The sequence below is a fragment of the Abramis brama genome (assembly GCF_963993115.1).
Source record: "Abramis brama genome assembly, chromosome: 4".
Classification (NCBI taxonomy): domain Eukaryota; kingdom Metazoa; phylum Chordata; class Actinopteri; order Cypriniformes; family Leuciscidae; genus Abramis; species Abramis brama.
Window position 1 is genome coordinate 20,217,695 of NC_139966.1, and position 26,057 is coordinate 20,243,751.

Here is a 26,057-nt window from a genome sequence, read left to right on the forward strand (position 1 = left end):
GCTTGATATGGCAAGATGCATCTCGGTCACAAACTGGGCAAAGAAAATGTAATTCGTGTCCATTGAAAAACGATTGTCAGTGCTGAACAGCTTTGCATTGAAATATCTGCTTGGGGAAATCTTTGCTGGGCGGTCAGCTTCATCCAATGTGTTCCTGCCTGTGCAGAATTGCACTGGAAATGCCATGGACTCCAATTTGGGTGTCTTGAAAAAGTTGACTGGTTGATTGCCTTCTGCAGGTGCAATTGAGTAAATATTGTCTCCAAATGATAACAATTCTTGACCAACATCAGCTGGTTGAAGACATGAATCAAAAGCAATCGCGTGTTGTTGTGCAACACCGTTGTCCTGTTCAACGGGTTGTTCATCAGCTTCATATCTAGACACTGCTCTTCATTTTGATTGGTAGCATGCTGTTGCCCAACACCCTCTTCCTGTTTAATAGGTTGTTCATTAGTCTCAGATCCAGCCTCTAGACATTGTTCTTCATTTTCATTGTTAGCATATTCATCATTATTCTCCATTGGTGCAAATTCTGTTGTTTCGAGGTAGTCATCCTCTGCATCTTCCCGCAAAGATATTTTCCTATATTCTGAATGGATATTGTGGCGAGGGGGGCGTGGTTTCGCGAAGTCTGGAGCGGGAGAGAAAGGTGGGGGCCGAGCGGTGAGTAAGTAGGTCAAGTGCAGATGATGAACACCTGTGTCTGATTGCAGTAATTGGCGTGGAGAGACCGCATATAACCGAGGAGAGCGAGAGAGAGCGAGAGAGAGTTTGGACTGGGACCTCACAAGGACGCTGCTGGAGAGTGGAAAGAGAATTGTGCTGAGAATATTGTTTTGTCTGAAAGCTGTGCTGTGACACGGTGAAGGCGCTTTGTGCGCATCTTCTTGTTTGTTTGAAAAGAGTTAATAAAGTGAGCGTCCCAGTCAGCCGACCCCTGTCTTCTTCCTTCCTACATCTACATCATTACGAACCTTATTACAGTGGAGCCGAAACCCGGGAAGGAGGAAGATCATCGCCACCATGCAAAACCCGCCAGCCTCGCCATTTGCGGACATCATACAAACGCTCGCCGGTCTTCACCAGGAACAACATCGACAGCTGCTGGCCATAAAGGAGGAGCAAGACCATCGCTTTGAAGCACTCCTCCGAGGCCAGCATGAAGACCGCGAGCTGTTCCGGAGCTGGATAGACCGGGAGGTTAAGGCCGTCCCCCAAACACCTGCGTCCTCACCGCTGCCGCTGAACAAAATGGGGCCGCAGGATGACCCGGAGGCTTTTCTGGACCTCTTCGAGCGGTCAGCGGAGGACAGGGGATGGCCCTCTACGGACTGGCCAATGCGGCTCATCCCGTTGCTTTCCGGGGAAGCACAAGTAGCCGCACACCAACTGCCAGTCCGGAACCTCCTGGTCTATGAAGACCTGAAACGTGCCATCCTACAGCGGGTCGGCCGGACCCCAGAACAACACCGTCAGCGCTTCAGGACCCTGAGCCTCGACGAGTCCGGCCGGCCCTTCATCATGGCACAACAGCTCCGGGACTCTTGCCGCAAGTGGCTGATGGCCGATGGAAGCGACGTCGAGGGTATCATAGATCGAGTGGTACTGGAGCAGTTCATCTCGCGACTGCCAAAGAGGACTGCAGAGTGGGTCCAGTGCCACCGCCCGACGTCGCTGAAACAGGCCATCCAGCTGGCGGAGGATCAGATGGTGGCGTGTCCAGGGGTCGGCGAACCTCTTCCATCTGCCTCTCTTCCTCTCTCTCTCTCTCCCTCTCCCTCTAGGCCCGTCCCCCTCCCCAGGACTCGGGGAGGACCACCGCCGAAACCTCTACCGCGGTGGAGGATGGGGAGCCAGAGTGAGCCGGCGGCTCCATCCAGAGCCTTTACCCGGGGGGGGGGATCGTTTTCTGAATCGGGTCCTCCGCAAGCGGCGGCGGCGCTCTCTCCACGCCAATTCCTTGACCCGCTTCCTACCCACAGAGCAGAGGGGAAGCCTGGGCCGGCTTGTTGGCGCTGCGGGGACCCGGGTCACTTCATAGATCGGTGTCCAGTGATGGAGGTGGGGACACTGATCCGGGTCCCCGACGCCCCACGAGCTGCCCCCGATCAAGCTGGCCAGTATCGGATACCTGTGAGTATCAAGGGGGGTACCTATCAGGCTTTGGTGGATTCAGGCTGTAACCAAACCTCCATGCATCAAAGCCTGATTCAGCCCGAGGCATTGGATAATGGCCGCATGGTTAGGGTAAGGTGTGTGCACGGGGATGTGGTGGATTATCCTAGATTGCCCGTGGAAATTCAATTTAGGGGACAAAAACATAGTGTGGAGGTAGCAATTAATCCGCACCTCCGGCATCCGTTAATTTTGGGAACTGATTGGCCAGACTTTAATAAATTATTAGGGATTTTGTGTACGGATGCTTCTTGGGAAAAACCGGAAGGAAAAGAGGCGGTTGCTCAGCTGGGTGAAGCTGAGTTAGAACCTCTGGGTACTGTTTCAGGGGAACAGAGCGTTTCGGGAGGAATTAACTTTCCGGAACGCGATGATTTTCCCCTGGAGCAGTCCCAGGATAGGACACTAAAACATGCTTTTGATCAGGTTCGATCCATCGATGGCCAGCTTCTCCACCCTGACCAACCGCTCTCCTATCCTTATTTTTCAATTTTAAAAGATAAGTTGTATCGGGTGACCCAAGACGCCCAGTCAAAACAAGATACAACTCAGTTGTTAGTTCCTCGAAGCCGCCGGGAAATGCTTTTTCAGGCGGCTCACTGTAATCCAATGGCCGGGCATTTAGGACAAACAGCGACACTAAATCGTCTCATGGCCCGATTCTTTTGGCCGGGCATTCACGAGAACGTGCGCAAGTGGTGTGCGTCTTGTCGTGAATGTCAGTTGGTAAACCCACCGGCTAACCCAAAAGCACCTTTGTGCCCACTTCCTTTAATGCAGGCCCCCTTCGAGCGAATTGGTATGGACCTCGTCGGGCCATTAGAACGGTCAGCACGGGGACACCGCTTTGCATTGGTCCTGGTGGACTATGCAACGCGGTATCCCGAAGCAGTTCCACTCCGCACTATTTCCGCTAAAAGTGTGGCGAGTGCTCTGTTTTCATTGATCTCCCGGGTGGGAATCCCGAAAGAGATTCTCACCGATCAAGGCACGGCGTTTATGTCACGAACCATACGCGAACTTTACGAGTTATTGGGCATTAAAGCGATTCGTACCAGTGTCTATCACCCACAGACAGACGGGCTGGTCGAACGGTTTAATCGCACGTTAAAAACCATGATTCGAAAGTTCGTACAGGAAGACGCCAAAAATTGGGATAAATGGTTAGAACCCCTCTTGTTCGCTGTACGAGAGGTCCCCCAAGCCTCCACGGGGTTTTCCCCCTTCGAGCTTCTCTATGGACGTCAGCCTCGCGGGGTGTTGGACGTCCTTAGAGAAACTTGGGAGGACGGACCTTCAAATAGCAAAAATGAAATTCAGTATGTCATGGACCTGAGAACAAAACTCCACACTTTGGGGCGGCTATCCATGGAGAATTTGTTACAGGCTCAGGACAGACAAAGTCGGTTGTACAACAGGGGGGCTAGACTGCGTCAATTTACACCGGGAGAAAAAGTGCTTGTATTACTTCCCACTTCTAGTTCGAAATTACTCGCAAAGTGGCAAGGACCCTTCGAGGTCACACGGCGAGTTGGGGATCTCAACTATGAGGTAATACGAACAGATAGGGGCGGGGCACATCAAATATACCACCTCAATCTCCTTAAAAAATGGTCGGAGGTGGAGTCAGTGTTGTTGGCGATGGTGGTGAGCGGAGAGGAGGATCTCGGTCCAGAAGCGCTTATCAAAACTCAATCCCTCGCTCTGGACCCTGGGGGAGACCACCTCTCACCATCCCAACTCACTGACATAAAGAATTTACAAGCAGAATTTGCTGATGTGTTCTCGCCTCTGCCTGGTCGTACAGATCTCATTCAGCACCACGTTGAGACAGAGCCGGGGGTGGTAGTTCGCAGCCGGCCGTATCGCCTGCCAGAACATAAAAAAAAAGTAGTGCAGAGCGAATTAGAGGCAATGATGGAAATGGGAGTAATAGAAGAATCCAACAGTGACTGGGCGAGCCCGATAGTTTTGGTTCCCAAAACGGACGGCTCAGTCAGGTTCTGTGTGGATTACAGGAAGGTGAATGCTGTGTCGAAATTCGACGCTTATCCAATGCCTAGGATTGACGAATTGCTTGATCGGCTGGGTACTGCTCGTTTTTATTCGACACTGGACTTAACGAAGGGATATTGGCAGATCCCCTTATCACCTATGTCCAAAGAAAAGACCGCTTTCACCACGCCGTTCGGATTACACCAATTTGTCACCCTTCCTTTCGGTTTGTTCGGGGCTCCAGCAACGTTTCAGCGTCTGATGGACAGAATTCTCCGGCCGCATGCTGCATATGCTGCTGCCTACTTGGATGACATCATCATCTATAGTGGTGATTGGCAGCGGCATATGCAGCATTTGCGGGCTGTCCTGAAGACGCTGAGAAGGGCTGGACTTACGGCAAACCCAAAGAAGTGTGCTGTTGGGCGGGTGGAAGTTAGATATCTGGGCTTCCACTTGGGTCATGGACAGGTGCGTCCCCAAATTGATAAGACGGCAGCAGTTGCAACTTGTCCAAGACCCAAGACCAAAAAGGAGGTTAGACAGTTCTTGGGGCTGGCGGGATATTATAGAAGGTTTGTGCCTAATTATTCGGACCTCGCCAGCCCGTTGACTGATCTGACTAAAAAAGAGGTACCAGATACGGTTCAGTGGACGGAGCAGTGTCAGCAGGCTTTCACTCAGATAAAGGCTGCTTTGTGTGGTGGCCCACTCTTACATGCCCCTAACTTTTCTCTCCCTTTTATTCTGCAGACCGACGCATCGGACAGGGGGATGGGCGCAGTCCTGTCCCAGGAGGTGGAGAGTGAGGAGCGGCCGGTGCTGTACATCAGTCGGAAGCTCTCGAAGAGAGAGACGATGTACAGCACCATCGAAAAAGAGTGCCTAGCCATCAGGTGGGCCGTTCTCACCCTCCGCTACTACCTCTTGGGACGGGAGTTCACCCTCTGTTCGGACCACGCTCCCCTGCAGTGGCTCCACCGCATGAAGGATACCAACGCGCGGATCACCCGTTGGTATCTAGCTTTACAGCCGTTTAAGTTCCAGGTGATCCACAGGCCGGGTGCACAGATGACTGTGGCTGACTTCCTCTCCAGGAGGAGGGGGGGGGAGGCTGCAGGCCGGATGGCTCCCCGGCCTGAGTCGGGCGGTGGGGGTATGTGGCGAGGGGGGCGTGGTTTCGCGAAGTCTGGAGCGGGAGAGAAAGGTGGGGGCCGAGCGGTGAGTAAGTAGGTCAAGTGCAGATGATGAACACCTGTGTCTGATTGCAGTAATTGGCGTGGAGAGACCGCATATAACCGAGGAGAGCGAGAGAGAGCGAGAGAGAGTTTGGACTGGGACCTCACAAGGACGCTGCTGGAGAGTGGAAAGAGAATTGTGCTGAGAATATTGTTTTGTCTGAAAGCTGTGCTGTGACACGGTGAAGGCGCTTTGTGCGCATCTTCTTGTTTGTTTGAAAAGAGTTAATAAAGTGAGCGTCCCAGTCAGCCGACCCCTGTCTTCTTCCTTCCTACATCTACATCATTACGAACCTTATTACAGATATCCTTTAGTTTCAGTAAGGCAGTTCGAACTTTTCTCATGTCCAGATTCTGAAACTGAAAATGACCTTTGTAACGTAGACGCCTCTTCAACTTCACCCTCAGAATTTGGGATTCAGATGGTGGTCTGGGTAAAGACTGAACTGTGTCTTCAACCTCAGAAGGAACACACACAACTGCTCCATGGACTGCCCGTTGTTGTCCCTTTGGAAGTGAGATGATCTTTGCAAAAGGTATAAACTTGGCAATGACATGTCTTTCAAGTACATTTAGTCCTTGTAACTCATCTGGTATGGGGTCAAGTTCAAGATTATTTGCCACTGCTATAGATGGCAGACGACCAGACTTTAGGTTTTCATGGCAGCTATGACAAATCCACTCTTCTCTTCTTTCGGGCAATATACACTCACCTTGATCTGTGCAGCTGTCTTCACAATGATGTACATAACTCCCAGTTATGCACATGGATGTGAGCTCAGGGTCTTTAGTATAGGTTGAGGACTGACATTGCCTCACCTGGTTAGCAAATAAACATCTGTGACATACAGTACAAATATATGTAGGTCCTTGTCGCACATTCAAGTCAAACAATGATTGAGCTTTTCTCATTAGTGGATTAGACAAATTTTCCATCCTGACCTGTGCTATATTAGATCCTACAATTCTTCTGTATTTGTCCTTGATATGGTTGCTACACCTTATGCTGTGTAGGGCTTTGAGGTCTCTGGTTTGTCTCAATTTAAAGTGTCGGCCGTGTACCATGCGGTGTAGAGAGCCGAATGTAGGATCTTGGCCATGATGTCTTTTAAAGTTTGCTTTCACAGCCTTATTTTTTCTCATGTGGAAAGCAGGGTCATTCCTGTATTGATCTCTGATGTGTTGTTTCTTCTTCTGTTGGAAAGCAGAGTCATTTTTGTATTGATCTCTGATGCGTTGTTTCTGCTTCTGTTGGAAAGCGGAGTCATTCCTGTATTGATCTCTGATGCGTTGTTTCTGCTTCTGTTGGAAAGCGGAGTCATTCCTGTATTGATCTCTGATGCGTTGTTTCTGCTTCTGTTGGAAAGCGGAGTCATTCCTGTATTGATCTCTGATGCGTTGTTTATGCTTCTGTTGGAAAGCGGAATCATTCCTGTATTGATCTCTGATGCGTTGTTTCTGCTTCTGTTGGAAAGCGGAGTCATTCCTGTATTGATCTCTGATGCGTTGTTTATGCTTCTGTTGGAAAGCGGAATCATTCCTGTATTGATCTCTGATGCGTTGTTTCTGCTTCTGTTGGAAAGCGGAGTCATTCCTGTATTGATCTCTGATGCGTTGTTTATGCTTCTGTTGGAAAGCGGAATCATTCCTGTATTGATCTCTGATGCGTTGTTTATGCTTCTGTTGGAAAGCAGAGTCATTCCTGTATTGATCTCTGATGCGTTGTTTCTGCTTCTGTTGGAAAGCAGAGTCATTCCTGTATTGATCTCTGATGCGTTGTTTTTGCTTCTGTTGGAAAGTGGAGTCATTCCTGTATTGATCTATGATGCGTTGTTTCTGCTTCTGTTGGAAAGCGGAGTCATTCCTGTATTGATCTCTGATGCGTTGTTTCTGCTTCTGTTGGAAAGCGGAGTCATTCCTGTATTGATCTCTGATGCGTTGTTTTTGCTTCTGTTGGAAAGCAGAGTCATTCCTGTATTGATCTCTGATGCGTTGTTTTTGCTTCTGTTGGAAAGTGGAGTCATTCCTGTATTGATCTCTGATGCGTTGTTTCTGCTTCTGTTGGAAAGCGGAGTCATTCCTGTATTGATCTCTGATGCGTTGTTTCTGCTTCTGTTGGAAAGCGGAGTCATTCCTGTATTGATCTCTGATGCGTTGTTTCTGCTTCTGTTGGAAAGCGGAGTCATTCCTGTATTGATCTCTGATGCGTTGTTTATGCTTCTGTTGGAAAGCGGAATCATTCCTGTATTGATCTCTGATGCGTTGTTTATGCTTCTGTTGGAAAGCAGAGTCATTCCTGTATTGATCTCTGATGCGTTGTTGCTTTTTGAACCGGAAGGTGGTGTTGTTCCTGTATTTTTCTCTCGAGTGCTGGTTTTCTTTTACATGGATGTCAGGATTCATCTGATATTTTTTGTTATATATTTTCTTGTTTATGTTACTTTTATGCAGTTTTTTCTCCGTCTTTCTTGTTTTTTCTTTCTGTGTTTTTTGGCAGGTCTGAGGGTTCTGTAGTCTTTTCAGTTTCTTAGCAGTCCTTCTTCTTTGAAGTTTGTTAAGTTTGTTGAAAACCTTTGGTGGCATACTGACAAAAGTTGTCTCACCATCCTGTTCAGTCTCTGTTTCATTTACGTCCATTGCTTGATCTTCAGTTGTCGCCAATTGAAAACATATTGGTAAAAGATCATACTGTTCAGGGCTTGAATTTCGGCGCGGGATTGCGGGTATTGCGCATAATTTTAATCATTCCCGCAGGTCTCCCACTTATAATGCGGGAAATTCCCGCAAACATTGATTCACTTTAGCATGTAGGTTGTATTGGTAAATTAATCCACACAGATTATAAAATCAAATCAGTCATTTTAAAACTGTCTGCGAGACGCAATTTCACAAACAGCGTGAGTGATTCAGCGGTGCTGCGTCTTCCATCTCTCGTCTCTCTAAATGTGTTGCACAAGGCAATCGTTAAGCGCGCTGCAGGCATTGCATCATGAGTAACGTAACTAAAGTTTACCATTTGCAGTCTTTTTTGAGTCTTACCAGTTTAAACATTCACGCGTATTTTAAACTTTTCGGTACTTGCGCGCTGTCTGAGAGATGTTGTTTTTTCTGCACACATACATAGAGTAAAGCCGCCTCACACACAGCTCGCGGGTAACAAAAGTTATTTTTCGTGATTATATCGCTTTAACAGTCAAAAACATGCGAAAATTATGCCAATTTTCGGTCTTGGTGAGTATCCTCTAGCAGCTAAACACAGTCGGTCGGTTATGTCATAAATAAGCATAAATCTCGCACGTGACCGTATAATGAAAACAGGATCCGTGCACTAGCTCTTAAAGGGACAGCAGCCGTATGTGTCTGTGATTAATTTGGTTGTGAAAACAACAAAACATAGTTTTCTGTTTAATAGCCTATGTATTTTATTTAGTCAGGACTAAAATACTACCCAGTGTTATTATTTTACATTTGATTACTTTATTCAGTCTCTGTAGTATTTCTGAATACTATAGTGTTGGACCTAAGCAAAGACTTCTCTTTATTGGTATCTTTATTCTATTGTATTTATTTGTGGGTTTTTTTTTTATTTAATTCAAAGATTGAAATCAAGCTTCCTTGTGTTGTGTAAATTCTTAAGAACAAAATTACCCCATTGTAAAAATGCAATGAGTGAGCATAGGCTACATTTCAAGGTGAGATAAATGTAATTAAAAAAAGTCTAAACTCCCCCCTCAAATAAAAAATCCCCCCCCATAAGAATCACCTAAGGGGGGATTTCCCCCCCATTTTCCAAAATGAAATTCAGGCCCTGCTGTTGATGTGGATGGAGTTGAAATGAACCGTAAAACAGCTGTAACAGTCTGTTTGTCAGGTCACTGACATTGTGGAAAGAAACCATCACAGCTTTTCCGTTTTCCTCGTGATTTGTGCCATTTGCATTGCGTGAATGTGAATCAAAAAATCCATATTGACCATGGCTGTCTTGGAAAATACTAATGCAAGCTGTGCCAACTAGTAGTAAAGCCTTTGAATACAGATTTCCAAGGCTTTCAAGTCTGACTGAAAGATTCAAGAAGTTGTCCAAGCCTTCAGGTGCATCTTGAAGCACATATCCACTCTCTGGGGTGGACTTGATTACATTGTAATGTCTTTGATCAATCACTAATCTATTTGGTATCTCATCAAAACTTAGATATATACTAACAAACATGTTTTTGGCTTCCAAATTGTGCCTTATTTGGCAGTACAATTCATCTCCTTTTATCAAAACATGATTTCATTTCTCTTGATCCATCTCCTGTGTGTCATGAAGGTGGGCTAGAAACATTAGTGAATTTGCCACACATTGCTTGTCTCTACTGAATATTGAAAATCTGCGATCTGCTTGGGAGTAAGAGGCTCTAACTGAAATTTCATTTGCATGTCTAAATGTTCTATGGGCAGTAAGTGGGGTTTTGAATTCCCATTGTTTCTTTTTTGCACGAGATTTTTTGGTACGATTAGGCATTTTGATGTGGGGTAATTCTTCTTGTCTGTTGTGTGATGTGATTTAAAATTGGAAAAATATGCAAACTGCAATCTTTTACCAATTGTAAATTGATAGAACTAACTTTTATTCTGACTGTAAATTGCAATCTTTTAAAAAGATTTGACCTATATAGATATAACTTATCTTATTATTCTTAGCTTAATCCAGGAATCCTGTTGTTGTGTCCTGTTATGGGTAAAATGAAAATAAATTTGTTTAGAACTCACCAATGTGACCTCCACGATAGAAGTTCTAAATCTGCAAAGAAAGAAATTGAAGAAGGAAAAGAAATTACTGCACAAGTTACATTTGTAGGTTCATGTAATGAGTTATGTTAAATGATGATATAGCCTAAGTAAAATTATGTGAGTATAGAAGGATGTTTTATGTGGCTTTATTTAAATATGTATATTTAAATTTAAATCACAATACTAACAAACACTTTAATATTTTTAATTATGTAGGTGGTCATATATTGTATATCACTTTCACATAAGGCCTTTATGTGGTTGCATTGCATATGCCTTTATGTGTAATTGGTTGAGGATGATCTTATTTTTCTATTGTCTTATTAATGTCAGTGATGTGTAAATACTTAGAAAATGTACTTAGTCTACCAGTCACTCTATTTTAAATTAAGCTTAACTATAAAAAAAAAGGTCCCTCAAGACAAAATGTAGCAAGGTAAGTAACATAATCTTCTTAATAGTATTTTATGACATCAGAAGCTAATTTGTAATTTATATTCAAATAAAATTAGTTTCATGCTATGTCTGTTGTAATTCAATGACCTAGGCCAGAGCCGTATAGATCTGGCTCTGACCTAGCAAACATAATTTAGTGAAAATGATGCAATACCTTAGTTACTTTAATTTACACAAGTTAGGCTATGTAATATGTTCAGTGAAAAAAGAAAGTCCTTGATTGTGTCACGGTTCATGAATTCTTGAAACGTGACAGATTGATATTGTCAGTGCTATAAAACAATTTGAGGCAACAAAGGCTCTGCATAATAGTGAAAGGGAGAGAGAGTGTCTACTGAAAGAGTGTGCATGTGGCCCATGGGTATGCTCAGTTTAGGTTTAGGCATTTGTTAAGTTTGAAGGCCAACTCAAATATCCTTGACTTTATTTAAAATACAGTAATAAAGGTATATACTATGTAATTGTCTGTGTGTGCATGTTTGCACCTTTAATGTTGGGTGCAATATCACTGCACAGTACAAACCAAACTATAGCACGGACATCTTTGAAAGCACTATTTCGTTGTTTCAGCTCTCCTATGGCAAATTAGTTTGTCTTATAATGAATAGAGTGTAATGTTTAGATAGTAAAAGCAAGTTTTGTGTTTTTGTTCAATTTCACTCAAAATGGCTGTAACAAAACTGTTTTAAAGGTCACCGAATTCTGAAATCCTCCAAATTCAGAACTCCTCAGCTTCTTACAGTAGAAATTATTTTGGGCTGACATGAACAGAAACAGACATACAGTATAGGGTCACCCAATCTGATAAGGCTATTTTAAAGGTTACCAAATTCTGTTACCCTCCTCTATTTCCTTATCAGATGTGACCCTATACTGTATGTCTGTTTCTGTTCATGTCAGCCCAAAATGATTTGTACTGTAAGAAGCTGAGGAGTTCAGACATTATCAGACTGAATTTGGAGGATTTCACCTTCATTATGGGTGAAATAGCGGAGGGTAACATAATTTGGTGGCCTTTAAAATAGCCTTATCAGATTGGGTGACCCTATACTGTATGTCTTTTTCTGTTCATGTCAGCCCAAAATGATTTCTACTGTAAGAAGCTGAGGAGTTCTGAATTTGGAGGATTTCAGAATTCGGTGACCTTTAACACAGTTTTGTTACAGCCATTTTGAGTGAAATTATTGTAATCATTCTGTTAATGTAATAATTTACAAAAAAATAAAAAAATAAATAAATCTAGTACCCTCCCTCATCGCCATACTCTTTGACTACTGGTTCCGCAAATTAAACATATATCCTATAAATAATATCCAATTATAACATATTATTCTGAATAGCAAAACAAACTGAGAAAAAAAAACTTTTCCTAAACGTGCACGGACGTTAGGGTCGTTCTCGCGTGAATGTTTAATGAACAACACCCCAGCCGGCACATGACCGACCTTCAACGTTGAAATATGGTTGAAATAATGTCAGTTGTTGTTTCAACGTTGAAACAACGTTGATATAACGTTTAATGCTAAATGGTTGAAAACCAACCGGTACATGACCAACCTTCAACGTTGAAATATGGTTGAAATAATGTCAGTTGTTGTTTCAACGTTGAAACAACGTTGAAATAAAGTCTAATGCTAAATGGTTGAAAAAGGTTAACAAAACACTATCAACGTTAATTTTAACAAGATCTGTACGTTGAAACAATGTTTTCAACAACATACAACCGAAATAGCTGTCTTTTAACGTTTAGATCATTAATTATATTTTACTCCACACAAAAGCTCGTTGATGCTCTGGATGAAATTGCTGTACGTACAGCTCTAATTTTATCCAGAGCAGCAGAATTGCTTTAACGAGATTTTGTGTGGATTTACTATTTTGTGCTTGCCTAAAAGTTTACCATGCATTAATTACATATCGTCACATATTCATAGTTTATGAAAACAATTTTGACAAATTAATTAAATAACAGACTGCAAATAAAACAATACACGTACACACTTCGCCATTAACGATTGTTATTGGTCGTTTCACCGTTTAACTTTGATCATGATTGGTTAATCTTTCTGTCTTCCAGGAAACTGGCCAATGACAATGTTCGCGCCTATTCTAAATTTGAAAATACGTCCGTTATTGTTTGAGTCGACTCGGTGGTGTGAGCAACGACAGTTTGCAATTATTATTCGGTCGGAGCGGATTATATCATATTGATTAACCACCCACAACACCCAGTAGCCCATCGCGATATATATTTAATTATATTTCGCTTAAGATTGCTCAAGTACGGTTCAAGGTCAAGGAAGGACACACTGAGAGAGCAGAGAGCGGGATTTTGAGAGACGACGAAAAGGTACGTTAAGTTCATATGTAAATGTGACTGAAACACGAATGTTAACGCTACAGTTAGCTTATTAACGAGGGACAGGAAATGTTTTTCGACATTTATTTCACTTACTTTTGCCACCTCATTGTGTTTTTGCAGTTGCTACGTGATTTTCAGAGAGACAAAGTGTTGTGTAACGGGTCGACCGCCAATTTAACCGTAGCAGCTTTTATTCTTTAACTATTTTTCAGCTGTTTAACTCTAGGTATGCCTTTTTTGTAACAGTTAAGGTTAATTCCCCTATTAGGAATCTGAAGTAATGTTAGCTAGTCACGTGATTCGATAACAAGCTAAGTTGGGGCAGTTTTGCAAGGTTTTTTATTTGATAATAATAAGCGTCATAACATTGGCGGTCCAATAAAATGTTAAAGGATACAATGGGTGCTTCTTATTTCTTATTTTTGCATCTTCGTCATTGTCCGATTCGTGAAGGAATCGTTCTTTTGAACAGGTTATTTTTAGTGAACCGGTCGAACCAGTTCACCAAATCGGACTGAATCGTTCAAAATAGTAGAGTTGTGACGCTCGCGAACGAACCGATTCTTTTGAACGGCTCATAAACATGACGATGAGAGCCGAGTCGCGGCTGGAGGGGAGCCGTTCTTTCTGTCGTTCTTTTTTTCCTATGCGTGTTTCACACAGATGCACACAAATTAGCTCCTCCGCGAGACAGAACACTAGTGATGTCCGGTTCGTTAACGAATCGTTCTTTTGAACCGGTTCTTTTTAGTGAACCGGTCGAACCAGGACACTAAATCGGACTGAATCGTTCAAAACGGTTTGCGTCTTGCGTCACCGCTGATCCACAAGTTATTAAAGTTACTCAGTTTCAAATATGCCTGACAGTCCCTCCGACTGTAAATAAACTAATATCCTGGAGTAGCATATTACTAGTTACTACAGTTCACTGAACTGACTGAGACATGTTGAGAGGAGTGATGAGCACGAGCAGGCAGCTGATACTGCGCATGCGTGCAGTACTACCGAGCGTAGGTACAGCAGTTCTTGAATCGGTTCTGTACTGTTGATTCATTAACTGCTGTACCTACGCTCGGTAGTACAGTTCCTTTAGATGTAAAGAACAAGTTATCACAGTTAATTACTTATAGATTAGGTAACCACTAAGCAATCACTTTACACATTTTACAATATGTAATACATCAAACAACAATCTCAATAATTATTTACCTTGCAATCACAGTACAATAATCAACCGATTACATTTCCTTTTTTCTTTTCTTTCATGAAAATTCTAATGCATATTTTATGTATACAGTACTGGAAGTGTTTCAGATGCTGTTGTTGACTCTGCACAGTCTGTGTCACCTATATGTACTGGTACTGTCTCTTCTGTTTTCAACAGACTTCTCCGATTTCTCCTCAGGATTTGACTATCCTTTGTACTGACAGTGTCTTGGGTTCACCTCCTCCAGAACTGTGGTTAATTGTGCCTCAATTCTGGTTCTTGGTAAGTATTAGAGATGTGACGGTTATAATATTCTCCCACCGGTTAATCGACTTTTGACAACACCGGTAATATTGGTTTCATCTGATTTTTTTTATTATATTTAAATTAGCGTCAATTCATCCTTCGCAGGGAGTTGGATTGAAATGTGATCTGACTAATCAAAATCCACCATTTTTGTCCAACAAAGCATTCAGGAGAGTTAGTAGATGAACGTCGGTGAATTTGAACTTGGCTTTAACTGAGGCAATCTGTCACGACACATCAAAGAGCCACAAAACAGTAGCAGGGCTCGAAATGAACTTTTTTACTTGGTAGCACTGGTGCATAAAGTTTCCACAAAGAACCAGTAAAAGTAATTTGGGGTCAGTAAGATTTTTTTAAAGGTCCCATGACATGAAATTTTCACTTTCTGAGGTTTTTTAACATTAATATTAGTTCCCCTAGCCTGTATATGGCCCCCAAGTTTCTAGAAATTTCAATCGGTGTAAATCGAGCTTTTGCTATCTTTCTCTGCCTTTGAGAAAATGGAGGCTCAATCACGCTGATCTTGAATCTCCTCTTTATGACGTCATAAGGAGGAAATGTTACCTCCCCTGTCTCTGCTTTGCCCTCCCAGAGAATATTTTCCGCCCATGAGAAAATGCGAAAGGAAGTAGGAATGCGCGCACGCGATTTTAGTTTGTCCACGAGAGATATTATGGCTTTTGAGCGAGCGAAGCATAACAATTGCTCAATAATTGGATGTACAAATGAACACCGAAGGGCCAATACAGAGCTGGGCAACCCCAGCGGAACGTCTGAAACTAAAGTCTGGATCACTCTCTTTGGCTCAGCTACACACCTCGGACAAGTGTAAGTCAACTAATGATATATAAGTGTGTTGCTTTACTGTTTATGGTTGCCTAAAATGTTACACGTAGAATGTGGCTGTAACATTAGCTATGCAGTTTATGTGTGTGAATACACACACTGTAACGCGAGTGTTGTACATTTCTTTGTTATTTGGATAACCGTTTTCCTGTTGGTTATATGGCGTGCGCGATATCCGCATTTCAAAATCGCAGAGCTTGATGTAATAAGATAAATACAGACGTTACAGATCTCTCATGAAAAGGCAACAGTAGGTTTGTGTTAGCTACATGATAATAACTGTAAACCATCCGAATAAAGCACCGTATCCAGACATAATCTTTTAAACGAACCATTCGGAGACGTCCTGCTGGAGCCGCTGAGTTGCAACTTCTTCATCCGTTGCTTCTCCATCCGGATCAGATTCTGGGTCAAACTGAAATGCTTGAAAGACTGCGTGTCTTCGTGCCATTGCAATATATCCAACGTAAACATGCACGCCACGGTACCTCGTTGCGCAAGATGGTCAAGGCCACACCCACCCTCCACCTTGTGCTGCCTTTCTCCTCCTTATTAGGATTTAAAGCTACAGACACCGAAACGGCCTGTCTGAAGGAAGCCCATTCTGGGACTGGCTTGTAGTGGCTATAATTCTGCACCGAGGCTGAATTTTTGGAAAGTGATTTCAGATACAGTACTAGGGAACACTAAGGCCTATATTAAAGCCAACAAAAAGTAGCATGTCATGGGACCTTTAAGAAATTAAGAAAAGTAATAGGCAAGGATGCATTCAAATGATCAAAAGTGACAGTATAATGTTAGACATTTATAACGTTAGAAAAGCTTTCCATTTCAGAAAACTCTGAAACTTTATATTCAAAGAATCCTGAAAAAAACAAAACAGTTTTCTACATTGATAACAATCAGAAATATTTATTGAGCAGTAAATCAGCGTATTATTGCAAAAGTTTGTTCAGTCGGATGTCAATGGCAAAGAAAATAAAACAAGGCATGTAGCTTATTAACGTTAACTGACGAGAGAGAGAGAGAGCGAGCCAGCGCACTTCTGTTGAATGCTCTTGATTGCTGATCGTTCACTCAGCACGTGTCATTTGGATTAAAACTAAATTGTATATGTAAGTAAAGTAAAACATGAACTGTTACCTGATTTAAGTATATTGAGTGGTTCCCTACATTATTACAGGACGTGTGCAGGTCAAGATCGTTCCATGAATGCAAACATCCAAAGCGCGCTCTGCAAACCAGCGTCTCAGCGCGCGAATACTGTATTGAATTGTCTTTCACGTCTTGCGCTTAAACGGACGAATTCACACGATGGGGTCGGTGCGTTCGGTCTTAAAGGGACAGCTGTCTAATAAACCTGCTTCTGTGTTTTAATGTTCAAACAAAGGACAAATAAATTACTCACTGCTATTGACTAAATAGGCTACCCTTTTCAAAAATCCACCTATATATAATTTATACAGTAATGAATATGCATTTTTTTCACATTTGATTACTTTATTCAAATTTCTGTACCTGTTAGATCTACCTGAAAAACTCTAAAAACACTGTTTATTTCATTTGTAGCCTTTCTTTGTTCTATTGTATTTATTTGTCCTATTTGTAATTCGATTATTTGTTCTTATTTCGTTACTGATTGCTTACTTGTCTTTAATAATGTTTTAAATTCACATTAATTAGTCTGGTAGTTTTTGTTGTATCAAAATTGGATTAAATAATTGATATTTCACTGGTATCTAAACATTTGTTACACTGACCCAATCCTCAGCACTGAGCCCTTCTGGAGCTATTTTGGTTTATATACTAATACATTTAAAATATTGTTGTTGAAAAAATACAATCTTTTCATGCTAAATTAACGCTGCAGCCTGTCTGAGATATAGAGCTATTTCGCATGGCTATGAGCATGATATTATGTATATGATAAGTATATAATACAACTTTCATTCTTCAGGTCAATCATATATTCATAGAAAAAATCTGTTTCAATATCCTTTCAATGGTTAAGGTGATTTCACATGCCTGACAGCGCTGGTCAATGGATTGATCTCTATGACATGAAACATTAGTTATCATTTATATATATGTAATTTGAGTAAAAAAAATAAACAAATTTATTGTTTGATAAGTACTGATTGAAGTCCTTGAAATCCAAAAAAGTAGTGCTTGAAAAGTCCTTGAAAGTCCTGGAATTTCATTTTACAGAGTCTGTACGAACCCTGCTTCTGTTATGACAGTAAAAATACATCGTTTTTAATACATAGTTTTTTTCATAGATGGCGTACCATAAAAAATGGAGGAGGCAAAATGCTGAATTGCACGCAATAGCGCTGTCTAGCAGTGACTCAGAGGAGGATCATTCTTCTTTTGCTGCTGGGTCTCAGAGAGAAAATGGTGCAGAGAGTGCTGCAGACATCGATGATCTTGCTTATGATCATGATGGCCAGCCGTATGATAGTTACAGTGAAAGTGATCATGGTACTATAACAGACACCTCCTCAGATGAATTAAGTGATCTGAGGAGTGATTTGGCTAAATGGGCTGTTCAGAATAAAGCAACACGTACATCTGTTGATGAGCTCCTCTCTGTGTTAAGAAAACATGGACATCGACTGCCTAAAGATGCAAGAACACTTTTAGGAACTCCTCGCCAAGTAGAAGAACGGGAATTATGTGGTGGTCAATATCTGTATTTTGGTCTTGAGTCAGGAATTTTGAAAATATGTTCACAATACCCAGATGACTTCTCCAGAGAAAATCATGTACTCCTAAATTTTAACATAGACGGTTTGCCATTGTTCAAGTCATCAAATGTCCAGATTTGGCCAATCCTTTGCAGCGTCAAAAGGTTTCAGCCTTTTATTGTAGCTGTATTTTGTGGCAATGAAAAACCCAATTCTGTGAGTGATTTCATGTCAGAATTTCTTGAAGAGCTTACTAGGCTCCAACAAGATGGAATTGCATTCAAAGATGAAACCTTAAATGTGAAAGTTAATGCTTTCATTTGTGATGCTCCAGCAAGAGCCTTCTTGAAATGCATAAAGGGACACACTGGATACAATAGTTGTGAGCGATGCACTATTAAAGGACAATATGTGAACCACAGGGTTGTGTTTAATCACCAATCACAAGAGAATGTTTCATCAAGAACAGAAGAGGAATTCAACAGGCAGTCCTACTCTTCTCACCAAAGTGGACACTCACCCCTGGTAGATGTAGGCTTGCCATGCATACAGTCATTCGTCTTAGACTACATGCATCTTGTCTGCCTAGGGGTGGTTAGACGCTTACTGACTTTCCTCAGACAGGGTCCAAGAGAGTGTAAACTTTCTCAGAGACAAATTGGTGAAATTTCTTCCAAACTTGAGTCCCTCAATGGAACATTGCCAAGGGAATTTGCCAGACAGCCGCGGTCTCTTGCTGTTCTGGACAGATGGAAAGCAACGGAACTCAGACAGTTCTTACTGTACACTGGACCTGTTGCTCTTCGTGCAGTGCTGCCTGAGAGCTTCTACCACCACTTCTTGACACTGACTGTTGCCATGTCCATACTGTTGGACTCTAATGACTACACTAGGAGTGCATATACTGCCTATGCTGAGGAACTACTGATGTATTTTTATAAAGCATCTACCAAGCTCTACAGTCCCATCTTTCCTTCTTACAATGTCCACTCTCTTACCCACTTAGCAGAAGATGTTAGGAATTTTGGAACTTCACTAAATGAGATTTGTGCTTTTCCATTTGAGAACCATCTGCAAAAACTGAAGAGAAGTGTCAGAAATGCAAAAAAACCCATTACACAACTTTACAAGAGGATAACTGAAATGGATAATGCCAAAGTATGCATTACACCAGCACTGCACCGGACATTTGTGTCCACCAAAAAGAAAGACTCCTGTTTTCTTGTTGGAGATGGTTTTGCCTTTGTAAAGAAAAAGAGAACGGATAAAGTGTGTGTGTGTGAGGTATACCACCTTGACCATTTAGACAGTTTTTTTGACACTCCATGCAACTCCAAACTTATAAACATTGCGCTTCTAAGGGATGAAAGAAGACCTGGAAAACGAAAGCTCATTGAACTGAAAGACCTGAGAAAGAAAGCTGTCTGTCTTCCATATGGAAATGGATTTGTTCTGATACCAATGCTTCATGGCAGTGAAAGGCATTAAGAACTGTGTCCAAGGATGTGCAAGAGGTGTTAAAGACATGGTAATTTTTTTTCACATAAAGGTTCTGTTTCAAGGGATGTCACTAAAGCCCCTTTCACACAGAGATTACGGAAATTACACGGATACATTGACCCGGGATTTGACCCGGGTTCGTTTGATTTTGGTTCATTCACACTGCCAGTGATTTTCCGGAATCAGAGAGCGCGTTCACACACGACCCGTGTATGTTCCGGAAAGACACGTGACATCGATGTGACTTGTAATGTCTCAGCAGCGTCTTAAGTTTGCTTATGAGCTGCGATTTCTCTCACGACAAACCACGCTTGTGCATTTATTTCTCTGATTCGATCATAAAATTGCGCATTACGTACCATTTCACAGCTGGCGAACGATCCCGGCTTCAGCGTCATCACTACGACACGGCATTATTACGGCTTTTGTTCACACAGCGCGCGTTCCGGAACTGAACACGGCAATGTTACTAGGTCCCCAACCCGGAATCGATCCCGGCATCAAACCCGGGTTGTGTTTGCGTTCACACAGAAGGCGTTCCGGCAATTTGCCGGCAATTTCCCGGGTTCAATGCGCTGTGTGAAAGGGGCTTAATTTTTTGTTGCATTATAACTAGGCATGTGCCGGTATTCGGTAATGCGATAAATCGCGGTAATGAATATGCACGATATTGTTATCGCGGGCACTTCAAAATACCGTGAAAAATAATAGATCCGAATTTAGATTTTTAGAACGCGCATTATAGCTTATTTTCCCTCAACCGCTTAAACAAACGCTGTGTATGCTGCGCGAAACACGTGTGCACTCTGATGTAAACAATCGCCACGTGTACAAGCATGCGGCCGTTGCGCACTTCTAGTCTAATGTAAACAGTCCTCACATGGAGAAGCAGCATGGTGGAAGGAGGAACGCCGCCGCCTACAGTCATGGCCATTGTGTCACAGAACGTTAAATTTAAACCATTTAATGACCAGCAGCACGTTAGATGGCTAAAACAAATAGATAAAGAGTATTTTGCTGAATATGTGCACTGCACTTTTTTACATATTTATTATATTTTTACTTGTGTCATTACATAATTGTTATTATAATGAAAACCACATTATATTTGATTTAATTAGTTATTTGTAACCTTTAACAATACCAGCTGATATGGCTCTATATAGCCCCTTTCACACAGAGATTACGGAAATTACACGGATACATTGACCCGGGATTTGACCCGGGTTTGTTTGATTTTGGTTCATTCACACTGCCAGTGATTTTCCGGAATCAGAGAGCGCGTTCACACACGACCCGTGTATGTCCCGGAAAGACACGTGACATCGATGTGACTTGTGATGTCTCAGCAGCGTCTTAAGTTTGCTTATGAGCTGCGATTTCTCTCTCGAGAAACCACGCTTGTGCATTTATTTCTCTGATTCGATCATAAAATTGCGCATTACGTACCGTTTCACAGCTGGCGAACCATCCCGCGCTTCAGCGTCATCACTACGACACGGCATTTTTACGGCTTTTGTTCACACAGCGCGCGTTCCGGGACTGAACACGGCAATGTTACTAGGTCCCCAACCCGGAATCGTTCCCGGCATCAAACCCGGGTTGTGTTTGCGTTCACACAGAAGGCGTTCCGGCAATTTGCCGGCAATTTCCCGGGTTCAATGCGCTGTGTGAAAGGGGCTTATGGTTACATAGCATTATGTGAGTTTTTTTTTTTTCATGAGAAAAAAATAACGTGGGCTATATACTGTAGCCTTCCTAATATTTATCCAAAATTAGTCAGTATTAAATCAAGATTTAAATCAAATCCCAAGTATTGAATTGAAATCGTTAAATTTGTGTTAAGCAATACAAACAGTAGCCTACCAGTCATTGTACCATGTAATCATTGTAACATGTTGTCACTAAACTGTTAGTGACAGTTTAGTGACAACATAACTGTAACTTAATTCAGTTAAGTTACCAAATGTTTTGACAATCACAATTACACCTTGTGATGCAAGTTTTATTTGATTTTTTACACACCCCCATCTGTTTCTCATGTCCAATTCAAATATCGTGATAATACCGTATACCGTGATAAAAGATCACTCAATTAATCGCAGCATGAAAATGTGATACCGGCACATGCCTAATTATAACAAAAAAGCATATTTCAAACACAGATATTCCACTGTGAAGGTGTTCATACTTTAAATATGTGTGTACACCTGTACAAATATTGACACCGTTTACACCTGGTATTGTGATCCATATTTAAGTGGTCAGTGCTAAAGACAAGTATAAAATAGTTCTCTCGCAAAATTGATGTAAGATTTTACAAAATAAGAGGGGAGGATATCTGAAAACAAGTGGTTTCTGCTTAAAATCCATGTTTTAAAAACTGGACAAATTTTGTATTTGTAATGGGTAACCCCAATCCTACTATTGTTTTGTACTAAATGTTATGGCAATAACATTTCACCAGTATCCTCTTCCATTTAACCATCTGCACAATAGTCAAAAAATGTCTTAGCTTTTAAACTGTTATTGTTTTTATGTTTGTCTATGTATAGTGGAAGACAAGAACAATGTGGGCCAGAGCTGTATGGAGAGAATGCAATGCGGAGATGGAGGGAGTCGTGCCATCTTGTTGGATTAAAAATGGTTGTGTGTTTTGGCCTGATCAGGGAGTGAAAAAAGCCATGAAAACCTGCAAAGAGCCTGAAGATATATGGATGACGTTTCCTCTTATCAAAGTAAAATTTCAGTCAGGTATGTAATTATTTTGTTTACATTACGGCTGGGAAAAATATAAATTTCTCGATTTTATAATCTATTGTCTTTTTATATGAACTGGTTGGCTATACATTCTTAAATCCCGATAACGTTTTAGTCTATACTGTTTTTAGTTGATGAATGAACGAAAGTGTATCCATCCAGTAAATGGCTTTTTTACTTCTGATGTGAAACAAAAATTATCAGATTCTGTCTATTTTATTATGAATACCACTTTGGCATTCTTTAAGTGTTTGTATACAAGCCTAATATCGTACCAGGGTTTCCGCGGGGTCTTAAGTCTAAAAAAGGTTTAAAATCTGTCAAAAACTTTGTTGTGATATAGGTCTTAAATTTCATTCATAGTGGTCTTAAAGTCTTCGTGAAACCTGCAGAAACCCTGCGTACATACTTGACTCCCTGTATAGTTTATAGTGGATTTTTTTTTGTTTGTTTTTTTTGTAAATACCCAGCCCTAGTTTACATGATGTTATCAGAGGTGCAACATTAATAATAATAATAATAATAATAACAACATTAATAATTCCATTATACCTGTGCAAAACAATGTCTTTCAGATAACAGACAGGAATATGAAAACTATGATTTAACAACCACTGCTGAATTGAGCTGCCCAGAGGAAGAACCGTTAAAGATCCCCGAAAAGAGGAAGTCAAAGAAGAAGAGCTATCCTGACTATCAAATGGGTTGGTAGTTTATTATTACCTGTTTCCCCGCCTGCATTTTATTTTTAAGTTACCAGCCAGTGCATTTTTGATAATTTCCATAAAACTTTCATGGCGTTTGTTGTACCTTCTGGTATAAATGAGAAGAGTTTTGATTTTAGTTGTTTTTCTTTTGTGTAAGACTGAACCTTTAACTGAATAGCTCAAATTGTTGAATGTAAATTATTGCAGATGACCTTCCTGACACTAATGTAAATGGATTTGAAATGGTGGCTGTTGCTGGGCCCCAAATACATGAGCACACAGGTATCTGACAAAGTTTTAAAAAGCAATTTTGTCATGAAATTGATAAATTGTTTATGCCTGCCAATATAAATATGAACTGAATGGAGCCTATGGTCAGAGATATTTAGTATATATATCCTTTTCCCTTGTAGATGATCTCTTTCTTCCTGATGTACCCAAGAAAGTAAAGAAGAATGTGCATTCTGGTTGGTGTTTGTTTAAACCTTTTTTTTCTGCTGAACTTAAATCTAAATCTTGTCTTATTTCAACACTAAACATAAATTTTGTTCCTTGAAAGTAAGTGCATAGTAAAAGTTTAGTTGGGATGTCCCAATCCAATTTTTTTTGTGCCCCCGATCAGAGTCACTTAATAAAGCTGGTACATGGTTTTTAGTATTTTGTCTTTATTGTCATCTATTCTTTTTTAGCAGAAACTGTTGGCATCTGTCCAAACCAAAGCAGACCATCCACATGCAGCCCAAGTAATCCCTCTGAGTCCCTCTCACATGGCCAGTGAAGCCCCATAGAGTCCCTCTCACAGAATCACAGGAGAGATCAGTCCAGTGAGTCCCTCTCACAGAATCACAGGAGAGATCGGTCCAGTGAGTCCCTCTCAGACGGCCAGAGAAGAGGCCCTAGTAAATCCCTCTCACAGAATCACAGGAGAGATCGGTCCAGTGAGTCCCTCTCAGACGGCCAGAGAAGAGGCCCTAGTAAATCCCTCTCACAGAATCACAGGAGAGATCGGTCCAGTGAGTCCCTCTCAGACGGCCAGAGAAGAGGCCCTAGTAAATCCCTCTCACAGAATCACAGGAGAGATCAGTCCAGTGAGTCCCTCTCAGACGGCCAGAGAAGAGGCCCTAGTAAATCCCTCTCACAGAATCACAGGAGAGATCGGTCCAGTGAGTCCCTCTCAGACGGCCAGAGAAGAGGCCCTAGTAAATCCCTCTCACAGAATCACAGGAGAGATCAGTCCAGTGAGTCCCTCTCAGACGGCCAGAGAAGAGGCCCTAGTAAATCCCTCTCACAGAATCACAGGAGAGATCAGTCCAGTGAGTCCCTCTCACACAGCTGGAGGAGTATTTCTTCAGAGTCACACAGCAACTGGAGTCTGTCAGATAGATCCATAGACACCCAGTCACACAGCAAAAGGAGACCCTCCAAATCAGCCTCCCGTGATAAATGCAAAAATGGCAGTAAGAGGTGAGTCTGCCACTAAAAAAAATACCATTGACAACTGAACCTACCTGAATTTATAAGTATGGATTCATACCATAATAGATATGTAGAAGAATAAATCTTTGGTTTTAAGTACTGTTTTGTTAGGCAGTGTCTAAACTTTAATTTCATTTCAACTCTAAGACCACAACCTACTTAACATTGGTATATTGATGTCTCCCTCAAAAGTGACAGCCAGAGAATAAGAGGTTTACAGAGAAGCCTGAGCCAGCATCCGAGCAGTCACCCACCACTTAAATCCAACAAGAAGAGAGTAAGGTCCGTGAGTGCGGAACTGTCAAGTGAGGGAAAAAGATATTGTGTGCCATACCACAATGAGGACAGGAAAAGATCAGAGCCTGCTTTCTCTGAAGTGTTTCAACAGACCTCAACTCCAAAATTGAAGGCATCTAACTTTCCTCTATCAGAGGAAAGTAAGTAGTTACTTTTAGTTTTGCTGACTTTACATAGTAATTTGTGTTATTGCTGGGCAGTATAATTTTTGTTTCTTTTTTTTAAAGTTAATAATTTGTCAAACTATGAAGAATAAGCTTGGGTACATGATCTGTAAGGGGTATTTACAAGTTAACTGCTGTAAACCACATAGTACCTATAGAAGTTATTGCCCAACCCTATTAACTCATGTTCTCACTTCCCTAAATCCCAGAATTCCAGAAGAAAGTGCTTCATATGCTTATTGACATTAGAGATTCAATAAAAATTGCTATCGGAACCTCTGATGGGACTACATTTAATCTGAAGCAAGCCAACAGTAAGATCGAATTCCAAGAACTGGAGAGTCGTTTGGAAGACAAAAATGAAAGAGCAGCCTTGGTAAGTTTCAGATCAAATATGCAGTCAATCACAGTTCTAGCCTCAAAGTGACTATTCCCAAATGTTAATTGATAATTAATTGAACATATACTTCAGCTCTGGAAAGATGAATGTGTGTTTAAAATGGGTCATTTATGTAGTAGAAATGTGAAATTAATTTTGAATTTGGAGCCTTCTAGCCTGAGAAAATCCAGAAAATTTATTTTTAGCTTATGGGGATGAAAGACAACAACTCCCAGAATGCAATTGCCTCGCTGCTCTATGAGGGCACGCCTACCAGAAAGACAGCGCTGTTAAACAACAAGGCTAAGCTAATGAGTCTCCGTGACAAGTCTGCCTGGGATTTTGCGATCGGCCAAAATGTCAGGGATTCGGCTTTTGCGTTCGACAGTCGCCATTCATTATGTTTACTGTGGCGAGCAGGACGAGACCTATGGACGAGAGTAAACGTGCGAGGCCGGTGCGGTGATTACTGATGAGCGGCAGCTGTGAGACTTGTAACAGTTAGCTATCTCTCACTGAGGAGCGGGACTTTTCTTAGCAATGTTAAAACACACATTACTAACACACATTACTTACCCATCACTTGTTTAGCGTTCATGTAAACACTACATTCAGATTCACCAATCGGAATGAATTCAGTTAGATTGAAACAAAAGGTGTGCATGTGAACAATGAATGGCGACTGTAGAAAGCAAAAGCTGAATCGCGGACATTTTGGATGAT